This window comes from Schistocerca gregaria, chromosome X, assembly GCF_023897955.1.
Source record: "Schistocerca gregaria isolate iqSchGreg1 chromosome X, iqSchGreg1.2, whole genome shotgun sequence".
NCBI lineage: Eukaryota > Metazoa > Arthropoda > Insecta > Orthoptera > Acrididae > Schistocerca > Schistocerca gregaria.
Window position 1 is genome coordinate 595274798 of NC_064931.1, and position 22286 is coordinate 595297083.

Below are 22286 nucleotides of genomic sequence, written 5' to 3' on the forward strand. Positions count from 1 at the left end.
AAATACTGTACATATATGCGACTTATCAGTAACACGGACAATCCCACTACGCACTGGTTCTATATCCTCGACCTGTCTCTGCAGACCAGCCACTTCCTTTACGACTAACCATATGGTTTTAATTTTATCCTGAGACTTAGCTATTCTATCTGCATACCACATACTTTTTGCCTCCCTAATAACTTTTTTAAGCACCTTACAATACTGTTTGTAATGGGCTGCTGCATTTAGATTGTGACTGTTTCTAACGTTTTGATATAATTGCCACTTTGTTCTACAAGATATTCTTATCCCTTTAGTCAGCCACCCAGGCTGCCTGTTTGTGCTAGTACCCTGTTTCGAACGTTCTAACGGAAAGCAACTTTCTCTGCCTCGTTATGGCTGGGTGTTATGTAATGACCTAAGGTTCGTTAGGTTTAAGTAGTTCTAAGTTCTAGGGGACTGATGACCATAGATGTTAAGTACCATAGTGCTCAGAGCCATTTTTGGAAAGCAACTTTCAAAGAGCACGAGAAAAGTCTTGAGGAAAGCATTATATTTATCGTCTACTGTATCAGCACTATAAACATCTTGACACGCTTGTTCCTTGATAAGGTTTACAAAGGTATCTACAGCAAATGGATCATCTTTCCTAAAAAGTTGACAACTATATTTAACATGTGTTGCAGCACAAAAATCATTTAGAGATAAAATTTGTGCATCATGATCTGAAAGGCCATTCACCTTTTAGTTAACAGAATGCGCTTCTAATAGTGAGGAATGAACAAAAACATTGTCTATGGTTGTTCTACTGTTCCCTTGCACTCTCGTTGGAAAGAATACGGTTTGCATAAGATTATATGAATTAAGGAGGTCTACCAGCATCCTTTTCCTTGCACAGTCACTTATACAATTAATATTGAAGTCACCACATATATCTATCTTTTTGTATTTCCTATAAAGTGAACCAAGAACCTCCTCTAGCTTTAGCAAAAATGTTGTGAAATCGGCGTCTGGGGATCTATAAATAACAACAGTTAGAAGTTTAGCTCCATTAAATTTATCCACACTTGCACAACATTCAAACCCTCCATAACTGCGAAAGTGTTGGCGGTGCAGGATTCTGTGCACGAAATGACCTTTCGATTATGACCCATAAATGTTCAATGGGATTCACGTCGGGCGCTCTGGGTGGCCTCATCATTCTCTCAATTTGTCCTGAATGTTCTTCAGACAACCGCAAACAAATGTCGCCAGGTGACATGGAGCATTGCTACCCATAAAAATTCCATCGTTGATTTTGGAACATGAAGTCCATGGATGGCTGCATACGGTCTCCAAGTATCCGAACATAAACACTTCCAGTCAATAACTCTTATGAGTTAAACCAGTGGACCTAATCCATTCCATGTAAACATAGCCCGCAGCATTACTGAGTCACCACCAGCTTGCACAGTGCCTTGTTGACAAGTTGACTTCATGGCTTTGTGGAGTGTGCGCCACATTTGAACCCTACCATCAGCTCTTACCAAGTGACGTTGGGATTTATCTGACCAGGTTTTCCAGTCGCCTAGTGTCCTACCGATATGGTCACGAGCGCATACGCTGTCGTACTGTTAACAAAGGCACTCGCGTCTGTCGTCTGCTGCCATAGCCCGTTAACGCCAGATTTCGCCTCACTGTTATAACGGATACGCTCATTGTACGTCCCACATTGATTTCTGCGGCCGTTTCACACAGTTCTGCATGTCTGTTAGCACTGACAACTCTACACAAACGCCGCTGTTCTCGGTCGTTAAGTGAAGGCCGTCCGCTACTGAATTTTCCGTGATGAGAGTTAATCCCTGAAATTTGGTATTCTTGGCACACTTTTGACATTGTGCATCTCTCAATATTGAATTTCCTAACGATTTCCGAAATGGAACGTCCCATGCGTCTAGCTCCAACCGAAGTTCCACATTTGCTGCCATAAACACACTAGAAACGTTTTGACGTGAATTATCCAATTATAAATGAGTCTGTATATGTGCATATCGATATCTCATGACTTTTCTCACCTCAATAAACTTACGAATGTGGTAGGCGATGCCTATGGTGGTGTCATCCAACAACTGTTGGACATTCATTTTCTGAGAGGCGTCAGAAGAGTACTGCACACAGAAGTTGAGCGCCTGTGTTCAAATTTTAATCCGACACAGAGTTTTAACGTTGTATAAATGGTCGCGTATCACCATTTCCAGAACAAAAAGATTCAAAGCTGGCGACGCTCTATTATTTTTGCTGCTGCTTTATGAAGTGTAATACCTGACAGTTTGGCAACGATATGACTTTTACACGATCTAAATTAAAGCACGCACGGCTGCTTTTAGCTCACATTAAAATTAATGCGTTACCCGACAGAGACCGGTAAAATCTGGTCATATTAATCCGACATGCTGTCAAACACAAAATATAATTCCTCTTCTCGTGTTTAACAAAAATATGTCGTTACTCTGTGAATGTTTGATAGTCACTGATTATTCTGGAATGATTTGTTGGTGGACAGAAGACAGTTAGAGCGGTTACGGATCAATGGCAACACCGTGGTTCTTCGAACCATTAAAATCGTTGTAGAAATGTACAGTCGCGCTCAACAGTATCCCAACGACCTGAATTGCATTTCGTCTGATTCGAATGCAACCCACATAGCGCAGCTGTCTAGCAGGTCCTCTAATCGCCCCTCGGTGCAGTCGTTTGATTATTGAAAATGGTTCCAACAAGTCACCACTAGAAAACACTAGTCTGTATCGCAATAACACAAGATGTAAAGTAATACCAAGGTACTACAAATATCAGGGAACATCTTATCACACATAAGAAAGTTCTTCAGGCTTGTAAGCTCACATTTATTACAATAAATGACTTACATTAAATGTTACCACACTCATTATTACGTCAGATAGTTAATTCACGTAGTAAGTTCGTCGTATTCATGATTTCCTCTTCAAAATAACATACCGTACTTATTATTTAACACAAAATGAAATTAAAAATTTAAGTTATTCACGAGCAGCTAGTTGAGAATATGTATGAACTTCAAATGACACGACGAACCGTCTCGTTCTGCATATGGATCCAAACCCAGGTCATGCAGACTAACCAAAGACTTCGTGACTGACGGAAACTAACAGTCATTCCTGACTAGGCATACAGAGAATGATATACGTCGATTATAGACAGTATCAGTTAGCAAATATCAACTGTAAATTACATAACGTAAACATTGTTAACGGACCCGAATTCGTATCCTGCATCTATTTTTCTTGTTAACGAACTACAAGAGATGTTAGATATTGTTCTTCACAAGTAACTTACTTGAAAAGCCGCGAGGTAAAGCTTTGTGTTGGACAGGGATTCGAACCCAGAATCTAACTGAATTGTCATCGAAGCACAATCAACTGTTACATATCGGATTTTCTCGGCAGTAGATAGATGTTTCAACTGAAATGACGAGACGAAACATTAATTTCTTCTTTCCCAGGACGCCCACCTGGCACTTATCACTGTTATATTCTAGAGAAAATGAACGTTAAAAATGGGTTTGCTACACCAGCAGCGACATGTGAGTATGTTTGAACTAGAAATAATATGACGAAGAGTTCAGTGCTGACTGGGAATCGAGCCCCACACATATCATCGTTGACTACACACAAAGAGACGTCAGCTACCGAATTTTTCTCCACCAGCAGCTCGGAATAACATCCTTGAATTTACAATGATTTCGCAAACAGTTCTGTGTCTCACTGGGACTCAAAAACGTCAGATACCGTTAGTGTTGACAAAGAATGAAAATACATTAAAAATCGAAAAGTATTTCCCACCACCAGATGGGTGTTCTCATGCTAGAGCTTGATAATACATAATGAAAGCTTTAGTGCCTGGCCAGGATTCGAACCCTTTCATGCGCTATATGTGGAAATGTTGTAAATTGTGCAGTTTTGAACGTACAACAAGTTGCAGTCGAGCTGTATCGTCACGAAAGGCTCAAATTCCGCGTTAAGGGCTGTCCGAGTTGCTTTCCCAGATCAGAACCAGTTTTTTCCACATACAGAAGCTCCAATAAAAGATGGAATAAGTGTCCTGTGACCCTACAAAGCGTTGGTTTCGTCACTACAAATAAATAACTAGTATAAGAAAGGTTACTGTAGATAGAGTTTCTACGTGTGGCGACTCCTAACTTTTTTGCCATTATACCTTCTTCATTTGGCGTAGCCAAAAGAGATCAGAATCTGTCTCTCCTTATCAAAAATCATCAGCAGAAGCTGGAATCGAACCCACACGGTAAGTATACGAACCTAACATCAATCCACGAGACCACCAAATTCTTTTCTTCTGGATTCCCCTTTCTGTCACAACAATGTTGCGCCACACTGGATGAGAATTCTGACACACAGACTCCCTGTAGTGGTTTGCAACATGTTCAGTACATTCATTTACTTGGTTGACCGAATCGCCGTGAACTAGCTTCCTCGGCTAACCAGTGCATACATTCGACTCTATTTTGTAATCACCGAAAAAAATCACGTAACTGACACCTACACAGAACTGCCTACAGTGTAGGATGCAGAAATTTAAACAGTAGGTGTTCCTTTCGACTTGAGCTTCTCTATTGCGCTATCTGTTTGTTAAAAACGTCGTGCAGTGCAAAAGAAAAGCTGTATCTGTCTGTCTCTCAGAAGTCTAGATCCGGCCATATGCATTATCTCGCTGCACTGTGCAATGCTCAAGTATTGAAGGAATTGTTGTTGAGTTCTGGAGGTGTTGTAGCTATGTGTCAGCGAGTAGCGTAGTGGTAAGCGTCGCGCACTGTTGATAAGATAAGAGTTTGGGTACATTCACAGCTAAATTTGTATCCTTATTTTAGATTCAAACATCTAGCAGCTGGTAAGAAAAACTGATAATTAACATGGGATACGAATTCGAATCACAGTCCAGCACCAAATTTTGCAACGTCTCTAGTTAAATCAAGTACAAGAAAAATAAGAGCCCTGTTCCTTTAAATGGCTAACGTTTCATCAAATAAAAGAAAATTTTCGAACGTGAGTTTACTGGAGACAGTATTTCTGTTTACCCTGACCTCCACCTATGTCATTTCCCAACGTAAACCGGCTCTGCCCAATTGGTGATGAAGGAATGCGATGTTTAATGTGGATTCTGGATTATAACGTCTTTCTCTTGAGGTTACCAGAGGTAAAGTAAATCTGTTTGTGCCTCTTAAAAGTAAATACCTGAACCCACGAATTGCACTTGTGATAGTTCGTTTCACCAGACTATTGTGGCCACATTTCCAAGCCCCAGGAGTGTGCTGTAACGGATGATGTGCTTAGCTTACAAAATTAGTCACTGTGAAAAAAATTCGAGTCTATTAAAAGGTTAAGTAGAAGCCATCTTCGGACGTGGAGATCAGACTCATTGGTGTGGACAGACACTAAAGGTCAGATGTGGGCACTGTGCAGATCTGCGCATTTTCTTCTCCCGATCTATACAAATAATGTATACAAATCAGCGTATGCATTGCTTTCATAATGTTTTACTCTTGTTTAGTCTTCTTCTGATGAAGTGGATCCACACCCATGAGTCTGATTGTTTCTTTGTGTCCTTCCATCTACTATCCTTGTGTGTTACTGCTCGGTGTTCAAAAAGCAAAATATTATGCCTGCTCCCACGAGGTATTAGAACGAGGTCGCAAGGAGGCTAACGAATTATAATCAAAATACACTGAGACGCCAATTTGTCAGTCGTCATAGTGTTAAGTCGGTAGAAATAGTTGGGTATTATTGCCTGCATCACCGGCATCCCATTGCCGTCTTCTCTTTCGTTTGTGTGTTGCGCATGGTGAAAGAAATATTTGTGTTTTACTTGCTTCTGTGACGGGTTTCATCCCACTGAATGCGAGGAAGCTCACGAATAGACTGTCAGTAATTATAATTAAGCAATAATACACTTAAAATGTGTATTTTTGCATTATGTATCCCTATGAAAATAACTGTAAATAGATTATATGCCTACTTGCGTATTACTCGCGCTTCACGATGCTTTCCTCAGAAAATAAAAAGGAAAATAAAAAGAGGGAGAGAGACAGAGAGAGAAAACAGAAATGTATTTCAAATATCAGCTCGGTGACGCCATGTTTGTCTCGTGATGTAAAGCAAGGATCTTTCTTTTCTCTCTGCGAACAACCAGAATAGAATTCAGTAAGAAAGAGGTAAGAAGACCTATGCAGTGCGACAATTAAACACTCAGTCTTTCTTGGTTATTTTTTTAACCCTTAAAAATCGTCTGTAATGCAGTAAACATCTCTGATTAGTGATTTCTTATTACTACCATTGTCATTGTTATTCGTCACTTCACAACAGATTACCTATCACTCACTGCTGCCGATGCACGTTACGAATGGATCAGGATGAATGGAATGTGGGATGTTTTGTCATGGAAAAATACACATTTTTCTCGGCGTCTTATGTTCAGGGTAATAGGAAAATCTCGGTAAGAGCAAACGACAACGGGATGCCAGTGATACAGGCAATAATATCCAACTATTTCTGTCGACTTAACACCATAACGACAGACAAATTGGCGCCTCGGTGTATTTTGATTATAATTCGTTACCCTTCTTGCGACCTCGTTATAATACCTCGTGGGAGCAGGCATAATATTTTGCCACTGCCACACGACAACTAATGTAGAAAATACATTTCTGACCTATTTTGGCACGATGCGCTCTCCCCATACATAATACAAAAGTTTCGAGATGCATCTGCAGCCTGGTCAACTATCATACCTGAAAAGAACAAAATGTCGCATAAGTTAGCCCTTTCTCCACATGCGACTAATTTGGGTTGAAAAGTGAAGGGAATTATGTTCAAAGATCCATTAGATCTATATATTCAGAAGACAGCAGTAAGGCGTTTTAAAAAATGTAGCAGATAATGTACCGAAACTCGCGACGTTTTATCAACAGTGCGCGACGCTTACCACTACGCTACTCGCTGACACATAGCTATAACACCTCCAGAACTCAACAACAATTCCTTCAATACTTGAGCATTGCACAGTGCAGCGAGATAATGCATATGGCCGGATCTAGACTTCTGAGAGACAGACAGATACAGCTTTTCTTTTGCACTGCACGACGTTTTTAACAAACAGATAGCGCAATAGAGAAGATCAAGTCGAAAGGAACACTTACTGTTTAAATTTCTGCATCCTACACTGTAGGCAGTTCTGTGTAGGTGTCAGTTACATGATTTTTTTCGGTGATTACAAAATAGAGTCGAATGTATGCACTGGTTAGCCGAGGAAGCTAGTTCACGGCGATTCGGTCAACCAAGTAAATGAATGTACTGAACATGTTGCAAACCACTACAGGGAGTCTGTGTGTCAGAATTCTCATCCAGTGTGGCGCAACATTGTTATGACAGAAACGTAAGTGCAGGAGAAAGGAATTTGGTAGTCTCGTGGATTGATGCAAGGTTCATATACTTATCGTGTGGGTTAGATTCCAGCTTCTGCTGATGTTTTTTGATAAGGACAGGCAGATTCTGTTTTGTTCTAGCTGCGCCAAGTGAAGAAGGTATAATGGCATTGTGGTCTGACATTCACGTTAGACATGATATTCCTTCTCTACCAAGTAGACGTTAGGTTGAACCACAATAAAGTCAGGTTGTCGCGACACGTAGAAACTCTATCAAGAGTAACCTTACTTATATTTGTTATTTATTTCTAGTGACGAAACAAACGCTTTGTAGGGTCACAGGACACTTATTCCATCTTTTATTGGAGCTTCTGTATGTCGATAAAATTGCTTCTGATCTGGTAATGCAACTCAGACCGCCCTTAACGCGGAATTTGATCCCTTCGTGACATTACAGCTCGACTGCAATATGTTGTTTGTTAAAAACTGCAGTTTCCTCAACATCTCCACATATTGCGCATGAAAGGGTTCAAATCCTGGCCAGGCACTAAAGCTTTCATTATGTATTATTAAGCTCTAGCATGGAAACACCTATGTGCTGGTGGGTAATAATTTTGATATTTAATGTATTTTCATTCGTTGTCAACACTAACGGTATCTGACGTTTTTGAGTCCCAGTGAGACACAGAACTGTTTGCGAAATCATTGTAAATTCAAGGATGTTATTCCGAGTTGCTGGTGGAGAAAAATTCGGTAGCTGACGTCTCTTTGTGTGCAGTCAACAACGATATGTGTGGGGCTCGATTCCCAGTCAGCACTGAACTCTTCGCCATATTATTTCTAGTTCAAACATACTCACATGACGCTGCTGGTGTAGCAAACTCATTTTTAACGTTCGTTTCCTCTGGAATATAACAGCGATAAGTGCCAGGTTGCAGTCCTGGGAAAGAAGAAATTAATGTTTCGTCTCGTCATTTCAGTTGAAACATCTATTTACTGCCGAGAAAATCCGATATGTGACAGTTGATTGTGCTTCGATAACAATCGAATTAGGTTCTGTGTTCGAATCCCTGTCCAACACAAAGCTTTACCTCACGCCATTTCAAGTAAGTTACTTGTGAAGGGGCAATATGTAACACCTCTAACACCTCTAGTAGTTCGTTAAAGTCAAAAATAGATGCAGGATACGAATTCGGGTCCATTAACAATGTTTACGTTACGTAATTTAAAGTTGATATTTGCTAACTGATACTGTCGAAAATCGAGGTATATCACTCTTTGTATGCCTAGTCAAGAATGACTGTTAGTTTCCGTCAGTCACGAAGTCTTTGCTTAGTCTGCATGACCTGGGTTTGAATCCGTATGCAGAACGAGACGGTTCGTCGTGTCATTTGAAGTTCATATATATTCTCAACTAGTTGCTCGTGAATAACTTAAATTTTTAATGTCATTTTGTGTTAAATAATAAGTACGGTATGTTATTTTGAAGAGGAAATCATGAATACGACGAACTTACTACGTGAATTAACTATCTGACCTAATAATGAGAGTGGTAACATTTAATGTATGTTATTTATTGTTATAAATGTGAGCTTACAAGCCTGAAGAACTGTCTTGTCTGTGAATTCAATAGTCAAACGACTGTATCGAGGGGCGATTAGAGGACCTGCTAGACAGCTACGCTATGTGGGTTGCATTAGAATCAGGCGAAATGCAATTCAGGTCGTTCGGGATACTTTTGAGCACGACTGTACATGTATTTTGAAAGTGTTAGCAGCAGTAATAGAAGTAGTTGTAGAAATAGCGGAAGTAAATTATTTTATCATGGAATAATTTGGAACGACATTTAATATGCAGTTTTGTATAAACAAAAAATGTAATTTGTAAATTGAATTTTTTAGCATTGTTATTGAGTTGTAGTGTACCAGGACTCTATTAGGTGAGATCGTAATGCTCATTTGGACAATTATGGTAGTGGCCTGTAGTGAAGAATCTATACAGGCATTCACTTTAGATCGTTTAGGAAGTTATATTCGTGATAGCTGACTATGGATTGAATCACACTGTACAATTCAAGACCACTGCTTTTATGTTTCTACATTTATGGCTACTTTATTAAGCAACCAGTTGTTAATAAATAGATTTTAACATATATTACTAACGGTTTAAGAACAGTAGTATGTCCCCTAACTAATCAGCACAGCTAGAACCCTTATAGACACACTACTTGGACATTGCCTTTGGACTCAGTCATTGTCTTTTTCTAGACCATGGTAGACATCATCGATGGCCTTGAACTCATGATGTCATAAATCAATCAATCAATCAACCAGAAATTGTAGATTAGAAGCACTATGCTCCCCTCCCTGCCAACTGCCCTCCACTCCTCTACTGCCCGCGTCTCCAGCGAAAAAAAGTGCGGTACTGCTTATCTCCAGAGCGTTATTAAATAAATCCAACATGGTAGAAGTGTCCCAATTGTGTTAATGTGAAATTAAAAGCCTCTCACTCTCATATTTCCAATCAATCACACTGCAGTACTAAAATCCAAGTTGATCGAAATGGACCAATTGTGTGTGTTATACCACATGCCATTTTCTGTTTCCAAAGAGCCGGAACTCAGTATTTAAAGGATGTTTAAAAACGGTGTCAAATTTCAGTACGTCTGACGCTCACCTCCCTATCATCAACCAATCCGAGCGTAGTATTGGAAATAGTGCCAAATATTGACGAAAAAATTACTAACCCTCAAATTAAAGAACAAGATATTATTTACTACTGAAATACATTTACCTCTGGCGTAAAAAAGTGTCAAATTACATTATTTATTTACACACATACATATCTCTGACGTAATATTAAACTTACTGCAAGTTCAAACATATCCACCGTATATCTAAGTTCTCGTGTGCACACATATACACTGCATAGTGTTACATCTCTCTCTCTCTCTCTCTCTCTCTTTTCTCTCCTCCAATCAAAACATTGTATGAAAATGCAACAGTCAGTTACAATGAAGTTCATTTGGGCTGTGATCAGAAGTATCGTAATGACCTGACTTATTTATCAAAAAGTACATCTACAGAGCTAATATCGGAGTCGTTATCTCGAAAATAAATAAAATTATTTACAATCTGTGGTATTATATTAATTCGCAAGCGCAATGAAGCTTCAAATATATTTTGCAATGTCTAAATGTCTGTAATACTTATTAAAATAGTCATTGTTTGCATAAAGGTGCTGCTGATATTAACTTTTAGTTAAGCAGCACTTGTTTACGATTGAAGTTCGACAGGCTTACCACGCTTGCAAGCGCTGTGGATCTTTGAAGTAAATATTTAACAACTTAATAAGTAATTTTAACGTCGCAGTCTGTAATCCATCGATAATAGTCGTCCATATCTCTGAGAAGCAGGTCTGATGGACAGTTGAAGCGCACATTTCTTGAACTTTGTCTTTCTCTTATCTGCCAAAACTTGACGAGGCATTTTAGGCAAAGCTGGATTATGGTATTAAATTCAGATAAATATATCATTTATCTGTATTAAGTAATGCCACGGAAATACGTAAATACTATTAGTTTACATTTTTACTCAATGAATCTGAGGAGGATTTGAATCTTTAAACACACCGTAGTTGCAGGTGTTTTAATGTTGTGTGCACATTTACTTCCTGAGCTATGGATTGATTGATTACCTCTTTGTGATGTGATTTGCAGTGCGCTGAAAGTTATTTCAGATTGTTGCATCCTTGAGCTCCCGTTCACCAGATGTACGTCTAGCGATTGGCGGCTGACGCTACAGATCACACTTTATTAACAATTATAAAACAGGGTTACAACACCAGTTACAGTTACATTCTCGGCAAGTACACCAAGTCCTCTCATCCATACATGTATTTTCTCATCATTACTAACTTTACGACAGGAGCGGGTATACAATGTAAAGGGCATATTACTATATACATAACTAGGTCCAGATTGGGTCTTAGCATCTATCCCACAATGCAAGGTCTTGTAAGCAATGACATCTCGGTCGGCGAATGATTACAATCCAGGTAGAGAGGAATTCTCACATCGGACGATAGCGAGAGTTAACCATCCACTTACAGTACTCCCTGTGGCAACGTCAAGACTGAAATTAACTCGACATTCACGGAAAAAAATTGGTCCATTCAATATGACACTTTGCGCAGTTCCATTTGTGCCAAGTTTATTCTCAAGGCTTATTATCTGTTTGTAGACAGGCATGTGATGACGACGTTGACGATATACACGTCGGCGAGGCATAGTGCTTCAATGCTGTTGCAGATAGAGCTCACAGCGGAATGATTCCACTGGTCTGCGTTGGCCGTTTTTATACCGAGCGCATGACCTTGATTACATCAGAGCGCTCATAACGGAAATAGCCGCTGCGAGGACCGGCGCGGGAGTTCTATCCCGTACGCGTGCTGCAGTACACCAAGTCCTTTCATCCATACATACACTCCTGGAAATGGAAAAAAGAACACATTGACACCGGTGTGTCAGACCCACCATACTTGCTCCGGACACTGCGAGAGGGCTGTACAAGCAATGATCACACGCACGGCACAGCGGACACACCAGGAACCGCGGTGTTGGCCGTCGAATGGAGCTAGCTGCGTAGCATTTGTGCACCGCCGCCGTCAGTGTCAGCCAGTTTGCCGTGGCATACGGAGCTCCATCGCAGTCTTTAACACTGGTAGCATGCCGCGACAGCGTGGACGTGAACCGTATGTGCAGTTGACGGACTTTGAGCGAGGGCGTATAGTGGGCATGCGGGAGGCCGGGTGGACGTACCGTCGTATTGCTCAACACGTGGGGCGTGAGGTCTCCACAGTACATCGATGTTGTCGCCAGTGGTCGGCGGAAGGTGCACGTGCCCGTCGACCTGGGACCGGACCGCAGCGACGCACGGATGCACGCCAAGACCGTAGGATCCTACGCAGTGCCGTAGGGGACCGCACCGCCACTTCCCAGCAAATTAGGGACACTGTTGCTCCTGGGGTATCGGCGAGGACCATTCGCAACCGTCTCCATGAAGCTGTGCTTTGGACCCGCACACCGTTAGGCCGTCTTCCGCTCACGCCCCAACATCGTGCAGCCCGCCTCCAGTGGTGTCGCGACAGGCGTGAATGGAGGGACGAATGGAGACGTGTCGTCTTCAGCGATGAGAGTCGCTTCTGCCTTGGTGCCAATGATGGTCGTATGCGTGTTTGGCGCCGTGCAGGTGAGCGCCACAATCAGGACTGCATACGACCGAGGCACACAGGGCCAACACCCGGCATCATGGTGTGGGGAGCGATCTCCTACACTGGCCGTACACCTCTGGTGATCGTCGAGGGGACACTGAATAGTGCACGGTACATCCAAACCGTCATCGAACCCATCGTTCTACCATTCCTAGACCGGCAAGGGAACTTGCTGTTCCAACAGGACAATGCACGTCGGCATGTATCGGTGCCACCCAACGTGCTCTAGAATGTGTAAGTCAACTTCCCTGGCCAGCAAGATCTCCGGATCTGTCCCCCATTGAGCATGTTTGGGACTGGATGAAGCGTCGTCCCACGCAGTCTGCACGTCCAGCACGAACGCTGGTCCAACTGAGGCGCCAGGTGGAAATGGCATGGCAAGCCGTTCCACAGGACTACATCCAGCATCTCTACGATCGTCTCCATGGGAGAATAGCAGCCTGCATTGCTGCGAAAGGTGGATATACACTGTACTAGTGCCGACATTGTGGATGCTCTGTTGCCTGTGTCTATGTGCCTGTGGTTCTGTCAGTGTGATCATGTGATGTATCTGACCCCAGGAATGTGTCAATAAAGTTTCCCCTTCCTGGAACAATGAATTCACGGTGTTCTTGTTTCAATTTCCAGGAGTGTATATTTTCTCATCGTTACTAACTTGACCACAGGAGCGCGTATACAATGTAAAGGGCATATTACTATTTAAATAACTAGGTCTAGATTGGGTGTTAGCATCTATCCCACAATGCCAGGTCTTGTAAACGATGACACCTAGGTCGGCGTATGCGTATCTACCTGGATTGAAATCATTCGCCGACCGAGATGTCATCGCTTACAAGACCTGGCATTGTGGGATGTATGCTAAGACCCAGTCTAGACCTAGTTATGTATATAGTAATATCCCTTTACATTGTATACTCGCTCCTGTAGTAAAGTTAGTAATGATGAGAAAATATATGTGTGCATGAAAGGACTTGGTGTACATGCTGAGAATGTAACTGCGACTGGTGATGTAACCATGTATTACAATTATTAATAAAGTGTGATCTGTAGCGTTAGCCGCCAATCTCTAGATGTACATCTGGTGAACGGGGGCTCAAGAATGGAACAATTTGAAAAAAATCGAAAACATAGTGCAGCGTTTGACGCGGAGCGCCTGCAAGGCTGCATGGTGCAACCCGCTTGGGCCGTCCAGATCGCGGGTACGCGTGCTGCTAAAGGGACCACAGCATGCGCACAGGATAGCACTCCCGCGCCGGCCCTCGCAACGGCTAAGTCTGTTATCAGCTCTCTTACGTAATCAAGGTCATGCGCTCAGTATAAAAGCGGCCAACGCAGACCATCGGAATCATTCCCCTGTGAGCTCTATGTGCAACAGCATTGAAGCACTATGCCTTCGCTATCGAGAAGTCTCTTCCCCCTCAGCTTGTGGCACTGTGTTGTGCAATGTCCAGTCACGGACGAATCGGTGCGATATTCCTCGATGGCACAGTGATTACCGAATGGTACGTGGAGGTTTTGGAAGATGATTTCAACACCATTATCCAAAGTGTCCCTGATTTCATCAAGGTTCATGCAAGATGGAGCTCGACCCCATCGAAGTAAAAGAGTGTTTGATGTCCTGGAGGAGCACTTTGCGGACCGCATTCTGATTCTAGGGTAACCAGAGGCCACTGGCATGGGCCTTGATTGGCCGCCATATTGTCCCAATCTGAACACACGCGACTCCTTTTTGAAGGGCTATATTAAAGACAAGGTATACAGCAATAACCTCAAAACCATTTCCGAGATGGCAACAGCCATTCAGGAGGTCGTCGACAGCATCAATGCTCCATCACTTCAACGGGTCATGCAGAATGTCGCTATTCGTCTGTGCCACAATATTGCCAATGATGGAAGGGATACGGAACATGTAATAACCAACATCTCAATATCTATTGTGACGTCTACGTGTTGAATAAACTGTGTGGACGCCCTAGTTTTTGACTAATTTACGTTTCTTTTCATAGTTGAATAATTGTCACCCTATACTACTGCTATAGCGTCATATAAAGAATTATTTATACTCTTCCAATTAGCCTGTAGAAAACACTGGTATTGTAGTATTTCTTATTTCCACCAGTTTAACACACAAACATCTCTTTCTATGCTTATGCTTTGGTAGCTGTTTATGCATATGCGAAAAGTATGAAAGAGTATATACTCGCAATGTTCTTCTCTCTTTCTCACTCTCTCACTCTCTCTCTCTGTCTCTTACCGCCGCCGTCCCTCTCTCAGTCAAACGAAAAGAAAAAGTCACTAAACAGCTTAGTATTTCAAAAGTAATGCTCATAACTGTTAATACATTTACCCCATTGTAAGACAATATGGCTGATGATTTGATACAAAAGTGTTTGTTGTTTTCTATAGAGCCATGATTGTACCCAGGCATATGTTATTCTAAAGCAAATCGATCGCTACAGATATTTACCTTGTTGGCTCCAAAATTTTGGAAATGGTCTGATGAGGAGTCAGGACTGCATGGAGGCTGTGAAAGTGCTTACCAGTGATACTTCTCTAGCGTAGTTGAAACAACATTGACCCGAACTATTTGAATCAGTTAATGCAGAACAGGGAATCAGCGATCATAAAGCGGTTACTGCATCGATGATTTCAGCCGTAAATAGAAATATTAAAAAAGGTAGGAAGATTTTTCTGTTTAGCAAAAGTGACAAAAAGCAGATTACAGAGTACCTGAAGGCTCAACACAAAAGTTTTGTCTCAAGTGCAGATAGTGTTGAGGATCATTGGACAAAGTTCAGAACCATGGTACAATACGCGTTAGATGAGTATGTGCCAAGCAACATCGTAAGAGATGGGAAAGAGCCACCGTGGTACAACAACCGAATTAGAAAACTGCTGCGGAAGCAAAGGGAACTTCACAGCAAACATAAACATAGCCAAAGCCTTGCAGACAAACAAAAATTACGCGAAGCGAAATGTGGTGTGAGGAGGGTTATGCGAGAGGCTTTCAATGAATTCGAAAGTAAAGTTCTATGTACTGACTTAGCAGAAAATCCTAAGAAATTTTGGTCCTATGTCAAAGCGGTAGGTGGATCAAAACAAAATGTCCAGACACTCTGTGACCAAAATGGTACTGAAACAGAGGATGACAGACTAAAGGCCGAAATACTAAATGTCTTCTTCCAAAGCTGTTTCACAGAGGAAGACTGCACTGTGCTTCCTTCTCTAGATTGTCGCACAGTTGACAAAATGGTAGATATCGAAGTAGACGACAGAGGGATAGAGAAACAATTAAAATCGCTCAAAAGAGGAAAGGCCGCTGGTCCTGATGGGATACCAGTTCGATTTTACACAGAGTACGCGAAGGAACTTGCCCCCCTTCTTGCAGCGGTGTACCGTAGGTCTCTAGAAGAGCGAAGCGTTCCAAAGGATTGGAAAAGGGCACAGGTCATCCCCGTTTTCAAGAAGGGACGTCGAACAGATGTGCAGAACTATAGACCTATATCTCTAACGTCGATCAGTTGTAGAATTTTGGAACACGTATTATGTTCGAGTATAATGTCTTTTCTGGAGACTAGAAATCTACTCTGTAGGAATCAGCATGGGTTTCAAAAAAGATGTTCGTGTGAAACCCACCTCGCGCTATTCGTCCACGAGACTCAGAGGGCCTTAGACACGGGTTCACAGGTAGATGCCGTGTTTCTTGACTTCCGTAAGGCGTTTGACACAGTTCCCCACAGTCGTTTAATGAACAAAGTAAGAGCATACGGACTATCAGATCAATTGTGTGATTGGATTGAGGAGTTCCTAGATAACAGAACGCAGCATGTCATTCTCAATGGAGAGAAGTCTTCCGAAGTAAGAGTGATTTCAGGTGTGCCGCAGGGGAGTGTCATAGGACCGTTGCTATTCACAATATACATAAATGACCTGGTGGATGACATCGGAAGTTCACTGAGGCTTTTTGCAGATGATACTGTGGTGTATCGAGAGGTTGCAACAATGGAAAATTGTACTGAAATGCAGGAGGATCTGCAGCAAATTGACGCATGGTGCACGGAATGGCAATTGGATCTCAATGTAGACAAGTGTAATGTGATGAAAATACATAGAAAGATAGGTCCCTTATCATTTAGCTACAAAATAGCAGGTCAGCAACTGGAAGCAGTTAATTCCATAAATTATCTGGGAGTATGCATTAGGAGTGATTTAAAATGGAATGATCATATAAAGTTGATCGTCGGTAAAGCAGATGCCAGACTGAGATTCATTGGAAAAATCCTAAGGAAATGCAATCCGACAACAAAGGAAGTAGGTTACAGTACGCTTGTTCGTCCAATGCTTGAATACTGCTCAGCAGTGTGGGATCCGTACCAGGTAGGGTTGATAGAAGAGATAGAGAAGATCCAACGGAGAGCAGCGCGCTTCGTTACAGGATCATTTAGTAATTGCGAAAGCGTTACGGAGATGATAGATAAACTCCAGTGGAAGACTCTGCAGGAGAGACGCTCAGTAGCTCGGTACGGGCTTTTGTTAAAGTTTCGACAACATACCTTCACCGAAGAGTCAAGCAGTATATTGCTCCCTCCTACGTATGTCTCGCGAGGGGACCATGAGGATAAAATCAGAGAGATTAGAGCCCACACAGAAGCATACCGACAATCCTTCTTTCCACGTACTATACGAGACTGGAATAGAAGGGACAACCGATAGAGGTACTCAGGGTACCCTCCGCCACACACCGTCAGGTGGCTTGCGGAGTATGGATGTAGATGTAGATGTAGATGTAGATGAACATATTGGTGGGAACACAAGTTGCCACTATTGTTTAGATTACACTGCAGAAGTTTTGCTGGGAAGCCTTTTCGCAGCCTCCACACAGTCCCGGTCTGTCCCCACGCCACTTCCATATTTTTGGAGTCTTGAAGAAAGACGCTGGCGGCCATCGATTTACTTCGGACGAAGAGGTGCATGTCTGGGTACAATCATGGTTCCGTAGCCAACTGGAAACATTTTTCCATGAATGCGTTTATCGTCTCGTCACACAGTTGGCCAAATGTATTATCAGTTTTTTTGGACATCAGTCTACTGACTGGTTTGATGCGCTCCGCCACGAATTCCTTTCCTGTGCTAACCTCTTCATCTCAGAGTAGCACTTGCAACCTACGTCCTCTATTATTTGCTTGACGTATTCCAATCTCTGTTTTCCTCTACAGTTTTTGACCTCTACAGCTCCCTCTAGTACCATGGAAGTCATTCCCTCATGTCTTAGCAGATGTCCTATCATCCTGTCCCTTCTCCTTATCAGTGTTTTCCACATATTCCTTTCCTCTCCGATTCTGCGTAAAACCTCCTCATTTCTTACCTTATCAGTCCACCTAATTTTCAACATTCGTCTATGGCACCACATCTCAAATGCTTCGATTCTCTTCTGTTCCGGTTTTCCCACAGTCCATGTTTCATTACCATACAATGCTGTACTCCAGACGTACATCCTCAGAAATTTCTTCCTTAGATGAAGGCCGGTTTTTGATATTAGTAGACTTCTCTTGGCCAGAAATGCCTTTTTTGCCATAGCGAGTCTGCTTTTGATGTCCTCCTTGCTCCGTCCGTCATTGGTTATTTTACTGCCTAGGTAGCATAATTCCTTAACTTCATTGACATCTTGGCCATCAATCCTGATGTTAAGTTTCTCGCTGTTCTCATTTCTACTACTTCTCATTACCTTCGTTTTTCTCCGATTTACTCTCAAATCATACTGTGTACTCATTAGACTGTTCATTCCGTTCAGCAGATCATTTATTTCTTCTTCACTTTCACTCAGGATAGCAATGTCATTAGCGAATCGTATCACTGATATCCTTTCACCTTGTATTTTAATTCCACTCCTGAACCTTTCTTTTATTTCCATAATTTCTTCCTCGATGTACAGATTGAAGAGTAGGGGCAAAAGGCTGCAGCCTTGTCTTACTCCCTTCTTAATACGAGCACTTCGTTCTTGATCGTCCACTCTTATTATGCCCTCTTGGTTGTCAGTTAGAGCAGTTAATTTTCAAATAATAAACAATACACTTATTTTTTCCATATTTCTGGTTTTGATTTGACTGCTCCCTATACACGAGAAGTAAAATGAAGCACCCAGAAGACATGGTCAGATGTGAATGGAACTTTATACAAGTACGGAATTTCTCACAATGATTCATTACAGATGCAGTTATGTGTCCGAGTTAGAACAGCCACCAGACTTCATTAGAGTTTTCGTGTTTTGTGTTGTTACAATTCCGGTTAGGGATATAAGGGGCGTTAACAGCCTCAGAGAGGTCACTGTGAATGACACAGAAATGCCGGGTACTCGTGTGATGCATCGTTATCAGCACCTGACATGTCGAAAGGGGCCTCATTGTGGGTCTCCATTTGGCCTGATGTCCAACTGTACAATATCCGTGTCTGGACATAGCATTGGACGCGTCCAGTATTGGACAGCATTGGAACCTGAGGAGAGACATACTCATCATCAAAGTTTCGGTCTACCATATCTGATCATCACGAGATTGGATTACCATATTGTGCCCCAAGTGCACTATAACCCCTTCACATCTTCTCGGTCACCCGAGAACAAGTAATGGACTCCCCGCAACATTAGTCATTAGGCACCATTGGTTAGAGACAAGCAGCAGCCGAACTAAGAACTTATCGTTACAAAATCACTCTACAGTTAACACCTCAACACAAACGACTGCAGTTGAAGTGGTGCCGTGTGAGTAAGCCAGGGTCTGCTGATGGCATCACATTCCTTCAGAGATTTATTTAGGTTACAGACTACTCTGGGTGACTATTTTCGATGAATATTTCGACGAAATTGGCAATGTAATGAGGAGGTGCAGCAGTGTTACACCTGGTGTCATGGTTTAAGATACCATCCAGTATGACATCATATCAAGGCTGGTGGTGATGGGAGAAATCTGATAGGACAAAGGTGCCGATAGCTGACTGGCGCTACGCTGCTGCTGTACAGCCTGCTTGCAGCCATGGGAATCTGAGGAGTATAGAAAGGCTTGCAGGCTCCTAAAAATAGATCAAAGTTTATCTGTACCAGCACATTTCTAATGTGCTCAACAATGTTGCACGGATGGCACCGAGCGTGATGCTGAACGAGGGTGGGTGGTGTCTTAGAGGAATTCTTTGACATTTTATTCATGCATATGTCAATGTTGTTAACGGTCTTAAGTGGTTCCACGCTGCATAGCACTGCAAAAATTATGATCACGCTACATTTCAAAGTGGAGGGGTGGTTCGATTGAGGCCTTTTGTGTCATCTTCTGATGCCTTTCCGTGTAGTTTATGTGCGCCAGTGTGTCTGAAATGTTTTCTTCAGCCACTCGTAACAAAACCGCGCATTTTCAACGCAGTGCGTCACGGTTCTAACCTCCGTCGCAGATTAGTCAAGAGAACCTGCGAGAAGTGTCTAAGTGTTCAAACTAATCTCGATACACTATAGGGTGTGAGAATGTGCGCTGGTAATTTCAAGGTCATATTTGTGCATAAATGGAGGCGGGTTTCTCAGAAAGTAAACAAATTCTGTAAGCAGGTAGCTCTAATTTTAAAAACAATGTAATTTAAACATTAACACTAGAATTTTATGTCAGTGTCTTTGCCTCTCTCATTCTGTTAATATTTAATAAATAATTAAGTGCCTGCATTTTGGGAAATCGTCAGTCCGGTTATCGCTTGGTTACAGTTCTAGCACACAGAACAGTACCGTCACCTAGCATAGCTCACACTGCATACACAACAGTGTTGTGGGCTGTCTAGCTGCAAGGCGACCGCCCTCTTGCTCTCCATCTAAGAAACGTGATTTAAGTAGAGTAGAGATTAATAGGAAACGACAACTTACTACATTTTCCATGATTGTTACTAAGGCGCTTTGTAAACTTGAATCAAGTTCAGAGATAAAAAGTTTTAATCACTTTCAAGATGTCAACCCGTGATTAATGCGTGGTGTAGTGTAGTCTTCGCAAAGCAGTGGAGTGTGGTGATTTGTATTGTAAGTACAGGGTGTCAATTATTGAACTACATTAAACGACTGGTAAATTAATTAAAAGCTACGGCAAGCACACACTTTATTCAACATTTAAACGTTACGATAGATATTCGGATTTGAGTTATGGCATGCTCGACGTGCCTGCCATTATTGGCGATAATGTGGCACAGACGAATAGCATGACCCGCTGAATTGTCGGAGCATCGATGCTGCCGATGACCTTCTGAATGGCTGCTTTCAGCTCAGCAATGGTTTTGGGGTTATTGCTGTACATCTTTCCTTTAATATAGCCTCACAAAAAGGAGTCGCATGTTTTCAGATCCGGAGAATACGGCGGCCAATCGAGGACTATGCCAGTGGTCTCCCGGTACCTCAGAGCCAGAATGCGGTCCCCAAAGTGCTCCTCCAGGAAATCAAACACTCTCCTGCTTCCATGGGATCGAGCTCCATCTTGCATGAACCACATCTTGTCGAAATCAGGGTCACTTTGGATAATGGAGATGAAATCATCTTCCAAAATCTTCACTTGCCGTTCGGCACTCACCGTGCCATCAGGAATGTCGCACCGATTATTCCGTGGCAGGGCATTGCACACCACACAGTAACCCGTTGAGAATGAAGAGACTTCTACATCGCGAAATGCGGATTCTCAGTCTCCCAAATGTGCCACATTTGCTTATTGACGAACCGATACAAATGAAAGTGTGCTTTTTCGCTAAACCAAACCATACTATTTCCCATTACGCAAAGCGCCCAACCGTTTAGTTTGAACGCCCTAACAAAAACCGCTCAGTAGTTCTGACGATTTTGTTTTACATATCTCAATAACTGTCACCCTGCATCTACCAGCATGCCAATTTCAGCCCTGTTTGTGAGTGTATAGGTGGAACACTAGCCTAGGTCAGAATACAGTGTGCTACGTCATAATGCAAAAGTTAATTTAGAATAATGCCTTCATTCCCTGAAATAATTTTTATCTCATTAAATGTTCCTTTGAACCTCGTTTTGGTCAAATGATGCAAGTTATCCAACTAGAAAGGTCTGAATTTGTCGTCCCTCCGTATTTAGGTCTGTATAGACGGAGCACTGTCTTTCTGCAGAGTATCGTGAAAATGGACGCACGTGTTACCATGCGAAGATTCAATGAAGCAGTCTAGAAAGCAACGGTAGGCAGATTCTACACGCCCGGAAGGCAATCGAATCCTCACCTTTTCAAGCTAAATACGATATTAGCTACCAACTTGATATGATTCTATACGTCCAATTAACACCAGCTGGAGGTCGTAGATACACTGGTAAAATAATATTTAGAGATTTATTTACATCAACGTTTATGAAATCGAATCGTATAGGATGAGTTAAATAGCATATCAGTAATAAGTGAGACTGATTACTGAGGGAAGGCTAAGCAGCGGGATAACTGTCATATTTTGCGTTTGGCCGTGACGGAATGTGCAACATCCTACACAGAGTTGGAACTGCACCGGGTATGGACATGCCTGCGTCACCGGATCGACGCCTACTGCTGCTGGCTGGACTATT